At 46.1% G+C, this 16,888-nt stretch overlaps 1 long non-coding RNA gene across 1 annotated transcript in view; it reads right to left on the bottom strand.

Annotated features, from left to right (window-relative positions):
• Positions 1 to 16,208: 16,208 nt before the first annotated feature.
• Positions 16,209 to 16,888, bottom strand: part of LOC147355520 (uncharacterized) — a 28,732-nt gene continuing 28,052 nt past the window's right edge. The window contains exon 3 of the long non-coding RNA XR_015144006.1: positions 16,209 to 16,646. This is a non-coding gene — a long non-coding RNA (uncharacterized LOC147355520). The remainder of the gene's footprint in view (positions 16,647 to 16,888) is intronic.

Genomic DNA, 16,888 nt, shown 5'->3' on the forward strand with positions numbered 1-16,888 from the left:
CCAAGCTGCAGGAAGATGTCATGTGGAGTTGTTCCAATCAACTGTCCCTCGTGAGTCCAGCCTTTGAGTCACCCAGCCCCAGTGCCAGGCAGGTGGGTGAAGCAGCCTTTGATGTTTCTGGGCCCCTAGATGTTCAGATGACTCCCAACCATTCAGGTCATCCAAGCTAAGGCTTCAGACATGATGGAGCAGAAGCAGGCCAAAGTTCTGACCCACAGAATCCGTGAACATAATAAAGCGGTTGCCTATTAGCCACTGAATTTGGGATAATTGGTTAGGGAGGAATAGATAACCATGTAATCGTACAATGCCTTTCACCAGTCTAAGCCTCAGTTTTCCCATCTGCAAAATGTGGATAGGAACACCTTTCAAAGGTGATCTGGGAGTGAATGTGCTCATACAAATAGCAGGTACATAAGCCCATTGGGTTTAAGAGATTAAAACTGTTCAACTCAGAGGCTGGGAGCACAGATGGGCACCCTGAGATTCTCAACACCCAAAGTACCTACCCCCTTTCGCTATATGCAGTCAGTGGTTCAGCTAGCTCCCACATCCAAAAAGGACCCCCCAAAATGTACACACCCTGCCATCATCAATCTCCCTTTCCATGCCAGTGAAAGAATTTCCAGAAAGCAAGACTGCCAACAGCAGAAATAAATCACAACTGGGCAGGGGAGATGAACATAGCCAAAGAGAAACAGTGTAGCAAAAATCTCTCCCCTTCCCATCCCTCCTCCAAACCAATACCAATCCGATTATTCAGCCGCCACTATGAATAATGAAGCAGCCACATGGCATCCCCAAAGGCCGAGGAGGAAAGGAGACGGAAACCAGCCAGCCTGAGAAGCACAAAAAAGAAAGCCAAGGGGGCACCCCTCCCTAGGACTAAGGGAAGGAAAAACAAGGACCATCCTCATGGTCATTGGCATAACTGTTACATGACGCTCTTACATCCATTATTGAAAACGCAGAGTCTTAACCACTGGACCACCAGGGGAGTCCCACTTACATCCATTATTGCATGCGACCCGCTGAGAAAGCCCAAGAAGTTGACTGAGATGATGTAATCCATCCCTGTTGAAAAGATACAGGGTGTGATGCTCAGAAAAGAATTCAGGTGTAATGGAAAGAGCACCCAGTTTGGAGGGGGAGTGGGATGTGTTTGTTTACTCCAGGGCTGCTTGTTTGTTTGCTTTTAGCTGTGCTGGTCTTCACTGCTGCAAGGGCTTTTCTCTAGTTGCGGGGAGTTGGGCTACTCCCTAGTTGCAGCGTGCAGGCTTCTCATTGCGGTGGCTTCTCTGGTCGTGGAGCACAGGCTCTAGGCTCCCTGGCTTCAGTAGCTGCAGAGTGCGCGTTTTGCAGTCGTGGCACACAGGCTTATTGCCCCGCAGCATGTGGGATCTTCCTAGGCCAGGGATCAAACCTGTGTCCCCTGCATTGGCAGGTGGATTCCCAGCCACCAAGGAAGTTCTGAATATATGATATTTTTGGAAATAGGTCCAGTGGGACCTCTGCCGGCTATATCCTTGAACCTGGAATAGTGTTTGGTACCTGAGAGACATTCAGTAAATAACTGTGGAATGAGTAAATTGGGCTGTTGGAGAAGGTCTCTTACAGGAGATGAGCTCAAAAGCTGAGGTTTAAAGGATGAGTAAGACACAAATAAAGAAAAGAGGGTTAGGGATCTAGGAAGAGGGTGGCCCCAGTGCTTCTCACCTCCTGGTATTCACACCATGTAGAGTCTTCTCCCACATCAGATGGGGCCAACCTGCTTCAAGACTAGAGTATGGCAGAAAGGATGGACCGGCCACGTCTTCCAAGGGTAGCCCATAAAAGGCACGGTAGCTTCTACCTCGCTCCCTCTTGAATCCCTCACCCAGAAGGAAGCTGCCTGTTGTCATAAACACGAACAAGCAACCCATAGAGAGTCTCAAGTGGAGGGAAACTGAGGTCCCTCCAACCAACAGCCAAGGCCAATTTATCGTTTGTTCGCATGAGCCATTTTGTAATTGGATCCTACTGCCCCAGTCAAGCCTTCAGATGATTGCAGCCCCAGCAGACATGGTAGCTGAAACTTTAATAAATTGTTTTTTTGTTTTTAATATTTATTTGGCTGTCTTGGGTCTTCGTTGTGTAGTGCAGTATCTTTCGTTGTGGCAGAGACTTTATGGTTGTGGTGTATGGGCTCAGTAGTTGTGGCAGCAATAGCTAACTGATACGATGCTCACTATTGAAGCAGGAGGGGTTGGGGGCAAGACTTAACCTTTATCTATGTGGGAAAGAGAGGCATGAGGTAGTGACCAAGGGCTTAGCAAAGACCAAATCATGGAAGACCTTGCTAGGCACATAGAGGGATCTAAATTGTACTTTAATTGCGATGAAAAGTTACAGGAGAATTTTTTGTAGGGGAATAACCTGACCTAGATTTACACCCTCAAGATCCCTGTGGCTGGTATTCTGAGAACAGAGAGGAAAGAAGCAGGAGAAACCAGGAAACCATATGGGAACCAATTCCATCACTTACTAGCTGAATGACCTTGAGCAAGTTTATCTCAAAACCTCAGTCTCTTCATCTGTCAAGTGGGTGTCATGGTCCTAGACTTGCTAGCAAAGATATTGAGATGATATATATCAAGTGCTTCCCGGGGTGCCTGGCTTGCATTACATGTTTCTGCAAATCTTAATTCATCCCTGCTCCCCACCCCTCCTGCAAAAACCAGTTCCATCAGGTACCCCTAGAGTATAGAATTTGCGTTCTAGTCCTACACACTGACAGATAACAGAACACTCAACAAGACCAGCCATCACCACCATGCTGGGTGCCTTCCGAGTGCCTGGCACCGTGCCAACCTCGCTCCTGTGCTACCTCACCCATCCTCCCCATCATGCTCTGAGGCCAGTAATTACTATCACGGCATTAACCTCAGAGCCTCTGTGCTCTCAGATTCCCATGATGTCACATCACAGAGCAGGTCTCAGCTGTCACTTCCAGTCCCCTAGCAGAGGCCACAGATACACGGGCTGCCCGAGAGACAGCAAGCACTGGAGGAAATCTGGGTCTAAGATACAGAATTCCACTCCTTGAATGGACCCTGGAAAAACAAGATCCTGCCTCCATGACCTGCCTGAGCTGGAGCTCATCACATCCTCACTCTGATGTCCCCAGCTGGATTTACCCGTCCTGCCAAAGGCAGTGGAGCACAATGGTTAAGAGTGCTTACTAGCATGTAGGACTGGAGGGGAGTTGTATTGATACAATCTCTCATGCCTCATTTTCCCCATCTGTAAAATGGGGATAAGGACCACACTCCCCTTTTTAGGGCTACTCTAAGGAAGAAGTTTGTATTTTTGAGATGCTTGGACCCTGACTGTTTACGTTGTTTCCCCATCTATTTGCCACAAAGTGATGGGACCAGATGCCATGATCTTAGTTTTCTGAATTCTGAGTTTTAAGCCAACTTTTTCACTCTCCTCTTTCACTTTCATCAAGAGTCTCTTTAGTTCTTCTTTGCTTTCTGCCATAAGGGTGGTGTCATCTGCATATCTGAGGTTATTGATATTTCTCCCAGAAACAGTGAGAGACTTTATTTTTTGAGGCTCCGAAATCAATGCAGATGGTTACTGCAGCCATGAAATTAAAAGATGTTTGCTCCGTGGAAGAAAAGCTATGAGCAACCTAGACAACATATTTAAAAGCAGAGACATTACTTTGCCAACAAAGGTCTGTCTAGTCAAAGCTATGGTTTTTCCAGGAGTCATGTCTGGATGTGAGAGTTGGACTATAAAGAAAGCTGAGCGCCGAAGAATTGATGCTTTTGAACTGTGGTGTTGGAGAAGACTCTTAAGAGTCCTTTGGACTGCAAGGAGATCCAGTCAGTCCTTCCTAAAGGAAATCAGTCCTGAATATTCATTGGAAGGACTGATGCTAAAGCTGAAGCTCCAATACTTGGGCCATCTGATGCGAAGTACTGACTCATTGGGAAAGATCCTGATGCTGGGAAAGATTGAGAGCAGGAGGAGAAGGGAGTGACAGAGGATGAGATGGTTGGATGGCATCACTGACTCGACGGACATGAGTTTGAGTAAGCTTCAGGAGTTGGTGATGGACAGGGAAGACCGGCGTGCTGTAGTCCACGGGGTCGCCAAGAGTCGGACACAACTGAGCGACTGAACTGAACTGGACCCTGACAGCCACTGCTCTGTGGGTAAGCTGGCTGACTCTTCCATAGTGAAATCTTTGGTGGAACACAGATTAACCTGGTGGGGAGGAGAGGAAGGCACTCACAAGAACGTGAGCTTCTTTTTATTTTTTTAAATGCATTTTTTAATTGAAGTATGCTTAATTTACAATGTTACATGAGTTTCAAGTGATTCACTTATACTTGTATTTATTGGATTGGCCAAAGAGTTCACTTGGGTACATGGGGGAAGGAGAGGGCAGGACGAAAGGAGAGAGTAGGATGGAAACATATATGTTACCATTTATAAAACAGACAGCTGGTGGGAATTTGCTGTACATCGCAGGAAGCTCAACCCAGTGCTCTGTGAAAACCTCAAGGGGTGGGAGCAAAGTTCAAGAGGGAGGGACATACATGTACTTATGGCTGATATATGTCGATGTATGGCAGAAACCAACACAACATTGTAAAGTAATCATTCTTCAATGAAAAATAAATTGTTTAAAAAAAAAAGATATTGAGGATAGTTTATACTATAGTATGTGCTATACAGGAGGTCACTGTTGTTTACCTATTTTACATATACCAGTGTGTGTATGTTAATCCCAAACTCCCAGTTTATCTCTGCTCCCTACCCCCAGAAGTGAACTGCCATACAGCAGGACACACAGGTTGGGTATGTGCTGTATACAAGTGTAGGACAAGAAAGCAGGTTTGCCAGCCCAGAAAAACTGCATGTGAGACAGGCAAGAGAGATCCAGTTCTAGACCTGAGAGAGCGCCTAGCTGGTTTTCTTTTTCCATGCGCCATTTGCTTGCAGGCTCATTTCTGGTGTTCACTGAGTGACACTGCATTGTTACCACCGCCAGGAGGGCATGCATGTGTCTTTGTCCCCCACTGGGAATGCAGGATGGGCTTTGAATGAAGTCTTCATTGTTCCAGATCACAAAGCCTTGATTATCAGCAATCTGAACCATAAGAGCCTCAGCCTTTTATTAGCTATAAAAAAAATAATAATAATTCTAGGACTTACTATATAGCACAGGGAACTGTCCTCAAAATTTTGTAATAACCTATAAGGGGAAAGAATCTAAAAAAAAAAAAGATATATATGTGTATATAACTGGATCACTTTGCTGTACTCCTGAAACTAACCCAATACTGTAAATCAACTATACTTCAATAAAATGTATTACTTTTAAAAAGAATTTCAAAAAAAGAAAATAATAATAAAGACGTTGTTGCTTTCAAATTGTGGTGCTGGAGAAGACTCTTGAAAGCCCCTTGAAGTGCAAGGAGATCAAACCAGTCAATCCTAAAGGAAATCCACCCTGAATACTCATTGAAAGAACTGGTGCTGAAGCTGCAGCTCCAATACTTGGGCCACCTGATGTGAAGAGCTGATTGTTTGGACCCTGATGCTGGGAAAGATTGAAGGCAGAAGGAGAAGGGGGTGGCAGAGGATGAGATGGTTGGATGGCATCACTGACTTAATGGACATGAACTTGAGCAAACTCTGCAAGATAGTGGAGGACCGGGAATCATTGGGTGCTGCAGTCCACAGGGTGGTGAAGAGTCAGACACGACAGAGCGACTGAAGAACAACAACAACAACAAAGACGTTGTTATAGGCTCAATCAGGTGTTCCCCCACCACCAATTTCCGGTGTTGAATACGTGGAGTATTGGCCCATCTCAAATAGGAAGAGGACACCCAGGAAGCATGTTTAGTCACATGGAACACACAGAAGGTGGCGTGGTGTTGGCAACTGTCTTGTCACAGGCCTGTTAGAATCCAAAGAGCAGGGTCCCAGCTTCCCGTGGCTTCACCTGTTTTCCCCCAGCGCATAGTAGGTGGTCAGTAAAGGGTTTACCGCAGCTTAGCCGGACCTGGGCTTCCATCTCAGTCCTGCCATTTCCTAGGTGGGTGGCCTTGGGCAAGTCCAATCTCTAAACCTCTGTTTCTTGGTTGGCCCAGAAGCATGGAAATATCTACCTCCCAAAGCTTTGTGAAAGATAGAAACTGAATGTATCCAGAGCTCATAGCAGTGCACAGCACGTTGGGAAAGATCTGATGATTTATGAACTCCCTTATTTTTTATTTTGTGCTTTTCCAACCTGGTGAAAGAATATCCATGATAGGGCTTCTCTGTTGTTTTCCCTGATACACACTGTCCTCTGTGACGAAGAAGAAGGAAGAGGAGGAGAGGATAAAGAAGAAAAAGAACTACCAACCTCTATGTGCTTAATAGGCACTTGGCATTGTTCAAAGTGTTATCCACAGAGATTCTTATTCAATGCTCCTTAGTAACCCAGTTTACAGATGAGAAGGCCGAGACCTAGAGACATCATTGACATCCTTGAAGTCACACAGCTGGGAAACAACACAGTCAACAGATTAAGCCAATAAACACTATCTTTAAAATAAGACTCCCCTTAAAGGGGGACTGGAGAGTGGCTGGAAGACACACACACTCCAAATTCCTCTCCAAGTGCGACAGAGACGCACTTGAACCTATCTGGGTGCTGACAGGTGGAGAGAGTGTTTTGTACAGGGCTCGGTGAGCATGCAACCGTTCCGGGAAATTCCCAGCACACCTACTAAAAGGCACCCAAGAGTCCCCTTTCTTTGAAGAAAACGGCCTCAAGGTCACTGAATGTGTCCCCATTTGGAGGGTGAAAAAGGACTGGGGTGGGATCAGGTCTGTGCTGCTGATTCTGTACCCCCTACCCCATCCACACGCACAGATCCACATTCCATCTTCTCTGCTCTGCCCGATACCCAGGGAGGTCCCCTGCAGATACAGCGCCAGCTCCTTGCCCTCTGCCTTCTGGGCAGCACTGGTAGAGATAGGAGGGAAGGTGGGTTAAGAGGTCCTGTCTGGGTATCTATTCCCTGCCCTTTCTTGAAAGTGACCCGCTGTGACTGGAGCTCCTGCTGGAAAGCCTAGCTCCATGGTTCTAGCCCTCGTTGGCTCCATCTACCGCCCCCTGGCCCCTGCAGCCCTAAGGGTGGTGACAGCTCCCACTGTGGCCAGCCCCTGAGAACCTCAGCATCCCTCTGTGTTTCTTTAACCTTGCTCCCCATCCCCCCGCCCCTCGTAAATAGCCCATGTCTGAATTGAATTGAATTCAATTGTCCGGGATGAGTTCTGTTTCCTATGAAGACCTTGCCTGATCTGAAATCAGGGGTGGAACTCAAAGGAAGAGATCTTGGTTTCCAGTTGTCTCTCCAAAGCCAGTTTCAGGTGAAGCTAAAGGAGAAGTCAAAAGATCTTCCGTGGCTTCAGGCACTGCCTCCCTCCAGCTCTCTTCAGACAAGCTCAGGCCAGCGTAGAAAGAAAAGCTAGCTAGAAAGTTAAGTCACTCAGTCGTGTCTGACTCTGCAACCCCATGGACTGTAGCCTGCCAGGCTCCTCAGTCCATGGAATTTTCCAGGCAAGGATACTGGAGTGGGTTGCCGTTTCCTTCTCCAGGGGATCTTCCCAACCTAGGGAGAGAACGGACTAAATATGGTCATTGTATCTATTACAAAAGGACCTTAGATCAAATCCTGCCTGTCACAGCCTGACTAGGAAGCCTCAGACATGCCACTTAACTTCCCAGAGCCTCAATTTGTTCATCTGTACAATGGGAATAGGGGCTTCCCCACTGGCTCAGCAGCAAAGAATCCACCTGCAATGCGTGAGACACGGGTTCAATCCCTGGGTCGGGAGGATCCCCTGGAGAAGGAAATGGCTCCCCACTCCATTCTTGCCAGGGAAATCTATGGACAGAGAAGCCTGGCAGGCTACATGCCCATGGGGTCGGAAACAAATTACCAACTAAACCAACACCACAATGGGAATGACGTCCACCTCATAGGATTGTTGGGTGGACAGGATAGCGGATGGAAAGCAAATCACATCGTATATAGTACCAAGGTAGGTACGTGGAAAATTCTTGGTCTCTTTCTCATCCTCTTTCTCCAGTTTCCCTCTTCCTTTACCTAAATTCCTCTCCTTTACCCAATCAGTAAGGAAGCAAGAAAAAAAAAATTATATCAACACACTAGGATTGCATCATGGTTGAAGAACAACTTACAGGGTTGCTGTTCTATGCTTTCAGGCAAGTTGAAACTCAGAGGTGAAAGGACACGGCTTACAATTGTCTCCAGCAACTGAATCAAGAGCAGGAGGCATCAGCGTTTAGATCAAACAGCCAGAAGAATCAGGTTTTTTAGAAACCAGAAAAACCTCTATTACCCAAACCTCTATTAACCATTCTGATCAGTTACTCATTGCTTTGAAACAAACCACCAGAAAGGTAATAGCTTCAAAGGACCATGGCATAATATTTTCAGTGGGTGGGCTGGGGATGAAGAGTCTGAGGGGGTGAGGTCCCCCAAGACAGCCTCCTCCATATATCTGGAGCTTGGCAGCAACAGCTAAAAGCTGTCTCCTTCACAAGTGCTCTCAAAAGTCTCGTGGGAACTTCTTTCCGTGGCGGCTGGGCCCCAACGCGGTGAGAACAAAACTCTTGGAAGGCCCACCCTCAGATGTGTGCAGGCATCATGTTTGCCACATCCTATTGGTCAAACCAAGTCACGGGATCAGCCCAGAGGGGAGGGCAAACAGTTCCTGCTTCTTGGAGCAGAAGTGGCAAAAAACACAGTGCAAAGGACTGTGGGAGGGATTTTTGCAAGCAACTTTGAAATCCACCGGTTCCTCTTCCAGTCCTCCACCCAGGCTGGCATCCCAACTTTGCTGTCCCTCACTGGTCGCTTCAGTTCACAGAAAAGTCTCATCTCAGATTTATGAACCTCTGAAGGCCGTGAGGAATTCATCACCATAGTTCAAATGGTGAACAATGGACAGCATGGCAGTTCAACCTACAGTCTAACCTACACCCACCCTCGTTACACAACAAACGCTATTTCTTCATAACTCAGGGAGGTTAAACTTCCAAGCAAACGGTCATTTGAGTCAGGAACCATACAGCTCATGGCACCCAGCTCTCTGCTTTTACAGATCAGGAAACCATGGCCCAGAGAGGTTGAGTGACTTCCCCCAGATCACACAGAGAAAAAAAGAAATAGAACTCAAGCCCCAGTGTCTGATCTCTTTCTCTCCTCCCTTGGGACTCAGGGAATCACAGTTCTAATTTTGCTCCTCCCACGGGGAGCCTCGGTTTCCCCCTTCTGGCTGGTGAGGTCAGTCTTTGCCTCTCCCCACACCTTTGTCCTAGGTGTGCTATGAACTCTAATGAGTTAACATGTCTCAGAGCCTACAGAACCTCGCAGGAGATATAATTACAGAGAATTAGCCTCCACGGTCTTCTGGGAAGGATTTCGGCGGGGAGTAGGTAAATAAATTATATCCTGTGGTTCTCCCTTCCCACGGGCTGATTAACTCTTCAGCAGAGTGTTCCCCAGAGGGTGAGGTGATGGAACCCCTTTGCCAGCCCAGTATCCCACAAGTTGGAGCTCCCTTCTAGCTCCAAGAACTCCCTGGGTGGCACTCAGCCTAAAAACACACCTCTTCTCAGATCCGATTCTCCTCTGGGTTAATCCAGACCTCTTATTGGAAGCCCTCGTGGTTCTCTTCCAGCTCCAACCCCAGGTGAGCAGAGTTCTAAGAGTTAACCATCCTCTGCAGAATTTCTGGGTAAATACCATCCAGGCTGCCAGATTTATTACTTTTGAATGTCTCCCGTATGGTTCCATTAGCCCTTCCTTTTGATACTTCTATCTTTTCCATCTGACTTCTCCCCACCCATACTCCATAACCCCAGGTTATGGATTTTCCCAATAACTCCTGCTCTGAGGTCTGGGCATAAAAAAATCACTGGGCTCCCCAACACTCCATACCCCTCTCTCTACCCCAGCATCCAGATATTTACTAAGATCCCCCTTATCTTTTCCCAAGCATCTCACTGTTCCTCTCATTTTCTCCTACAACCTGCCAAACTCTCCTGTCCCACTTCTTAGAACTTTCCAGCAGAGCTCTGACACTGGTGAAATTGACCTCAGACTAGGTTGAGTCATCACTTCCTGTCCTGAGCCCCCTTTTTTTGTTTGTTTCAGTTTAACCAGTGCATTCCCTGAGCTTCTGTCCCTAACCGAGTTCCCACTGGTGCCTCTGCCGGCCACCATGCTCCATTGTGTAAAACCTTCTGTGGTTTGCTTTGGCTCAGGAGGACACCGCCCTAACTGCTAAGCCCAGCGATCCACAGGCTGTTGTGGGATTGTTGCACTAAACTGTCACTTCCTCCTCTTGTGACCTTGGGTAAGTTACTCAACCTCTCTGTGCCTTAGTTTTCTGATCTATAAAACAGGTAGATGACAGGACCAACTTCCTTGATGGTGAAAGTGGATGATTAAACAATTTGCTATCCTCTAAAATTTTTCATGCCCCAATCCACCTTTCTGTCTGCTGTTCCCTCTGTCTTGAACATCTCCTTTCCCCTCCAATCTGATGTGGGGACTTTGACTCACCTACATGGTCCAGTTCAAAAGTCTCCTTCAAGCAAAGCATTCCACTATGGCCCCAGAGTTCATCATTTTCTCCTTCAGATCTCCACAGCTTTTCATATTCTGACACTAGAATCTTTGGGACTCAGCCTAAGGATCACTCACTCTAGAAGTATTCCCTGACAGTGTAGCAGACACTCAGGGTCTAGCATGTACCTGAATGAAAGTGAAAGTGAAAGTCACCCAGTCGTGTCCGACTCTTTGTGACCCCATGGACTATACAGTCCATGGAATTCTCCAGGCCAGAATACTGGAGTGGGTAGCCTTTCTTCAGGAGATCTTCCCAACCCAGGGATCAAACCCAGATCTCCTGCGTTGCAGGCAGATTCTTTATCAACTGAGCTGTCAGGGAAGCCCAGTACCTGAATGAATGAATGAATGAATGTAACCAATCCAATCGTATTTTCAGTCACCTTTGCTAATGTGCTGTGTATAATTTTTTCTTTGTTTCATGTCTTTATTCTTTCCTTCTGTGCTGGTCTTTTAGACTGTATAAGCTGTTTGTCTTAAACTTATAATATTTTTAACCTGGAGAAATTGTATTCAACTCCTTTATCCATTGATTCATTCAACAAAATGTATTGAGTATCTACTACATGCCTGGGAAGGCTCTGTGCTAGGAACAGGGGATACAGTGTGAATTAAAAAAAAAAAAAAGGTTTTCTCTATGCTCATAGAACTTTAGGGAAGAAGTCAGATAACAGTTGAATGTTCCCATAAAGGTACAACTCTGATAAGTGCCATGAAGGATATATAATAGAGGGTTTGTACCTAACCTGCAGGGTCAGAAAAGGCTTCTCAAGAGAAGCTAGCTTTGAGTTAAGATCTGAAGGATGAGCATGAGTTACTCAAGTGATAAGGAGGGGAACACCAGGGGCCTGTAGCCAAGAAGTCTTGCAAGGAGGACTGCTGTGCATCTTGTATCAGTCAGCTACTGCTGTGAAACAAGCAACCACAAAAATCTCACTGGCATCACCAACAAGCCTTGGTATTTCATGATTTTCAGGTTGGCTGATCTTAACTAGGCTCAGCTAGGCTTCTCAGCTTCAAGCTGCCCGTCCGACAGGGCTTAACTCCCAAACCCAGGTTGGGGTCCAGGCAGATCCATCCGTGTTCGTTCAGTCTGAGTGGAGTCAGCCTGAAGGAGCAGAAGCTGAAAGTTCTTCAGTCACTGACACACAAGAGGACAAGTGGAGACATTGCCCACTGTCAATTCTGCCCAATTCTGATTGGACAGGGCAGGTCACATGAGCATACCAAAAGCTCAAGGTCTAGGAAGAAACTTTATTCTTAAGGGAAACCACCAAAATGCAAGCAAAGAGCATGGATATAGGAGTGTGGAGGTTTCTGGGTCAATAGTTCAGTCTACCACAAGGCAACAGCAGGAAAAAAATCACTGAGAACTTGAGATGAATTGAGCCAGAGAAGACCTTGAGGGTCTATGGAAAATATTTGGTCTTTCTCATAAGAATAATGGAAAGTTATCGGAAATACATACAGCTTGATGGTGAATAATGAGACACTTTGGATTCTAAAGTCATCCTCTGGCTGCTACAAGGAAGCAGATTGGACAAAGGGATGAAATGATAAAAATTCCATATGCCCTATAGCTTTTGATCCTGTGTGTGTAGGAATGTGTGGGTGTGTTTATGCCACCACATTTACATACCCAGTTTTTCCTTGGAGCAGGTGGTAACCTAGGATTTATCATTCCACACATCTGAAGAACTGCTTATCTGTACATTGACTAGTACAACAATTCTTATTTGTTTATTTGGCTGCATCAGGTCTTAGGTGCAGCACATGGGATCTTTTAGCATGCAAACTCTTGGTTGTGACATGTGAGATCTAGTTCCCTGACCAGGGATTGAACCTGGGCCCCCTTCATTGGGAGCATGGAGTTTTAGCCACTAGACCACCAGGGAAGTTCCACAACTGGTACAACAATTCTATGGCTCCATCTCACAAACTCCCCGAGAGTCACACTTTTACAGCATGGAGGGCAGGAAGGTTTCCACCTGTCTTACAAGTGTCAACTCATCTCATTCCCAAGAGGTGTGTCTCTTATTGTAATTGCCATCAGAACAACACCAGTTTCCAAACATTCTGTATCTTAAGTTTGTTGAGGATTTTATCCATGGGCCCCAGAAAACAGGGCAGGAAGCTTCAGTCCCCTTTGATAAGATGCTGAGGGTTGGGGATGTTGTCTGGCTGACTTGTTCACAATATTGGGAATGGATGAATCTGAAGCTGGTTTGCACTCAAAACCCATGGCTTGTTTTTCAGCCACTTCCTGTCTGACCTGGTGATATATTCCCATCAGTAAGTCCAGCCAATGCTGTTTTGCTAGGACTGTTTGACCAGGTGGGGCAGTGACTGTTCTAAAAGGTGGGTTCAGAAACAGGTCTGTCTGTATCCAGGTCCCAGGGTTCGTCCAAACACCTACAAACATTCCTGAAAGTCCCTGGCTTCCCTCAGTCAAGGGAAACATCCATCTTAAGGGTAATCAGCCAGAAAAACCTGTTTGCCAGCAAAATTTCGCCATTTTTCACAAAGACACAGAAAGAGAGGGGCCATGTGATTTGAACAGCCGTCAGCCCAAGTAGCAGGGATACAATCTGACTTTCTTCCATTCCTATGGGACCACACTTCAGACTCAATGGCTTAAGTCCTCACTAGGCCACCATGGGGCAGGGATACGGAGGGGGTGAGAAAAGACCATGCACTGTCGAACCCAGGGAAACAAGCAGGCACAGCAGGATTTCGACTTTGCCAGGCTGGGGTGAAAACTCAAGCTGTTTGTCTCTTGTCAGCCTTTTTGAATGAGAGGGCAAGATTTACAGCTAGCATCAGCGGGCGGCGTTTTACAGCCATCGCAAATGGATTTGAGACAGCAGAACAGTAGACTGTTGACCACGGAGGGACTGTTGTGACTTGTTTTAAGACCTGTCCAGCATCACAGGCACAGTAAAGCCGCTCCTGGTCAGAGAAGAGCATGAAGATTCAACTGGAACCTTCAGGGGCCAGCACTCTTAAACACGTAGCCAAATTGCTGAGGGTTTCAATATGTAAATGTTTTCAGTACACTTGCTCAGCTTGGCCGTTTCTGTCCATTTAGCAAGATCTGCTTGCAGGGTAGGCAAAAGTCTTGAGGTCCAGCTGATGGGGGACCACATTTATTATTGATAAAAGTAAACGAAAAATGGCTTGTGTCTGGGTAACACCTGGCCCAACAGGTTTACTGTTTACGTAGTGGATATTTGTGATTTACCTCTAGCTGCACGTGCTACCATTTCCTTGCGGATTACCCATTTCCGTCTAATTCACTCTCTCTTTTTTGATAAGGATGATTCCTTCTGTGTTGAATGAAATACAAATTATTAAAAGAAAACATTCCACTATATTAATGTATTTAAAAAGGGACCCTGAAAAAAACATATTCTGGCATGAATAATATTTTTTAAAAAGTAGACGAAAGTGATACGTCAGTGAAAATTATGTATACACTAGTATATATAGATACACATGTGTATTAATCACTCAGATACATGTTGTTACCATGGTGACTTATGAGGAGAGGAAATAGAGTTACGGAGAGAGTTACGGGAAAGAATATTACTTTTCACTCTCCCGTTTTGTACCTCCTAGATTTGACACCCTGTACATATACACACAAGGCTTCTCAGGTGGCTCAATGATAAAGAATCCGCCCGCCAATGCAGGAGATGCAGGATACGTGGGTTTGATCCCTGGTTTGGGAAGATCCCCTGGAGAAGGAAATGGCAACCCACTCCAGTATTCTTGCCTGGAGAATCCCATGGACAGAGGAGCCTGGTGGGCTATAGTCCATGGGGTTGCAAAGAGCCAGACGCAACTGAGCACGCATGAAGGCCCGCACATATACACACAAACCCACTCAAAAGAAAACAATACTTTTATTTATTCTAAGAATATGTATGGGGGGTGACAAAGGAAAGTGATTATTATTAGAGTTTGTTACTAAGTTTTTCTCTAGATTTCATATTTATCCCATAAACATATTTTAAATTTTTTATCAGGAAAAACAAACAAACAAAAAAACATGTGCCCTTTTATAACGAATACATCCATAGATGACATAGTTCCAGTTTACAGTTGAAAGTAGATTCACCTCCAGTTCTGGTTTCCAAGTTCAATTCCGCACAGAAAACCAGTGTCTTTAGGTAAATATTTATGTGAAAATAACAGTGTTCTTGTTTTTGTTTTCAGAACATGGGTATGGAGAGTCAACTTGGGAAATATGGTGATTTGACGTACATTTGAAAAGGGGTATACGTGTGTGGGGAGGTGGGGCTGAGACTAAATACTTAAAGGTAGTTCAGGCCTGCAGCTCTGCACGCGTTGGGTAGCCCGGCCCTCACCACTGATACACCTCCATGCTCACCTCCCCAGGGGATCAACCTGGACCCCAGGACCAAGACCAGCTGAGCCAGTCGCCGGAGAACGGAGGGCGGGTGCAAGGGCTTCCCTGGAGGCTCAGCTGCTAGAGAATTCGCCTGCAGTACAGGAGACCCCGGTTTGATTCCTGGATCAGGAAGATCCCCTGGAGAAAGGGTAGGCTACCCACTCCTGTATTCGTGGACTCCCCTGGTGGCTCAGCTGGTAAAGAATCTGCCTGCAATGCGGGAGACCTGGGTTCAATCCCTGAGTTGGGAAGGTTCCCTGGAGAAGGGAAAGGCTACCCACTGCAGTATTCTGGCCTGGAGAACTCCATGGACTGTATGTATCGTCCATGGGATCTCAAAGGGTCGGACACGACTGATCGACTTTCACTTGTGGCCGTGAGAGGGTTTGCCTGGAAGGGAACCCAGAATAGGGAACAGCCCCCACTGTCTTCCTTCTGTTTGTTTTTTTTTTTTCTTCCCCCTCTATAAACAAGTGATTAATGCCTTGCAAAAAAGCCCAGACACACCTTCCCTGCTGCAAGCGAGCCCCTGCCAGATTCCCCAGCCTTAATTCTGCTGTTAACACTCGTCAGGGGGAGGGGTAAAGAGTAAATCCCCTCCTTCAAGAAGCAGACCTGGGGGCAATGTGGTTTGTTTAAAGTCTCCTGTGTGCTCTGATGGCGTGAGGACTTTGACATGAAAAATGAAAGCAGAAACAATGCACTTTTCCCTAAAGCAGCTTCCAGTTGGTAAACCTTCTCTGCTCAGGATTCTCCCAAACCGACCTTCCCTTCTCCCAGCGCTGGTGAAAAGTAGGGGGAGATGGGGGGCGGGGGGAGGGTCCCACGGATCGATCAACATTTTCAGAGAGCTTCACAGGCTCCTTTTTCATTTTGTTTGCAAGAGGCAAATTGAATTTCCTGACTGAATGCAGAAATAAATTCCTTACACCTGAAACGAACACAGCATTGTAAATCAACCGTATTCCAATAAAAATTTTTAAAAGGGAAAGAAAAGAAATTCCCGACAAAGTTGCCCACAGCCCCCGGATTAGGAATGGACTGACCACTGACTGCAGGAAGAAATTCTAGGCACATTTGTTTTCAAAGGTTATCTCTTTTAATTTCCAGTTGAGTGCAGTTCAGTGATATAACATATGTCAAATTCAGTCGAAGAGGTTTATCACTGAAAAGCGTGAAAATGTAGATAGTGGATGATGTCTGCTCAAACCTTAGCGTTTAGTGATGTGGTGTCCTCTTGAGAAATTTGGGAGTATTTCACATAATGAAGATGAAATGAAAGACACGAAATATCACTGTTGTGCAAACCCTTAAAGAAATGATGGATCCACGCCGAAAATGGTCTTCAGCAGCTGCTCACAAACCAAGAAGAAATACAAGCAATTTTGTGAGTCTTTTGGTAGAAGTACACACCACCAGGAGTGCCCTGGCTGTCCAGCGGTTAGGGCTCTGCACGTCCACGGAGGAGGGCACAGTTCAGTCCCTGGTCAGGGAGATCCTGCAAGCCACGCACCCTGGCCAAAAATAAATAAATAGTAAAAGCAGAAGTACATACTGTCATCCATGAAGCAGATTTGCCAAAAGATTCAACTCTGAAGCTCACCAAACATCTCTTTCTACCCACTGCTGCTAAGTAGCTTCAGTCGTGTCCGACTCTGTGCAACCCACTAGTCTATAGGAAATACAGGGGACAGAGAAATGTAAGAATGAGTCTATGGGTGGACAAACGGTAGGAGCCAGAATGAGTCCATTATTT

Source organism: Bos grunniens, chromosome 17 (assembly GCF_055505025.1).
Source record: "Bos grunniens cultivar Pamir isolate PY7600 chromosome 17, Bosgru_T2T1.0, whole genome shotgun sequence".
NCBI lineage: Eukaryota > Metazoa > Chordata > Mammalia > Artiodactyla > Bovidae > Bos > Bos grunniens.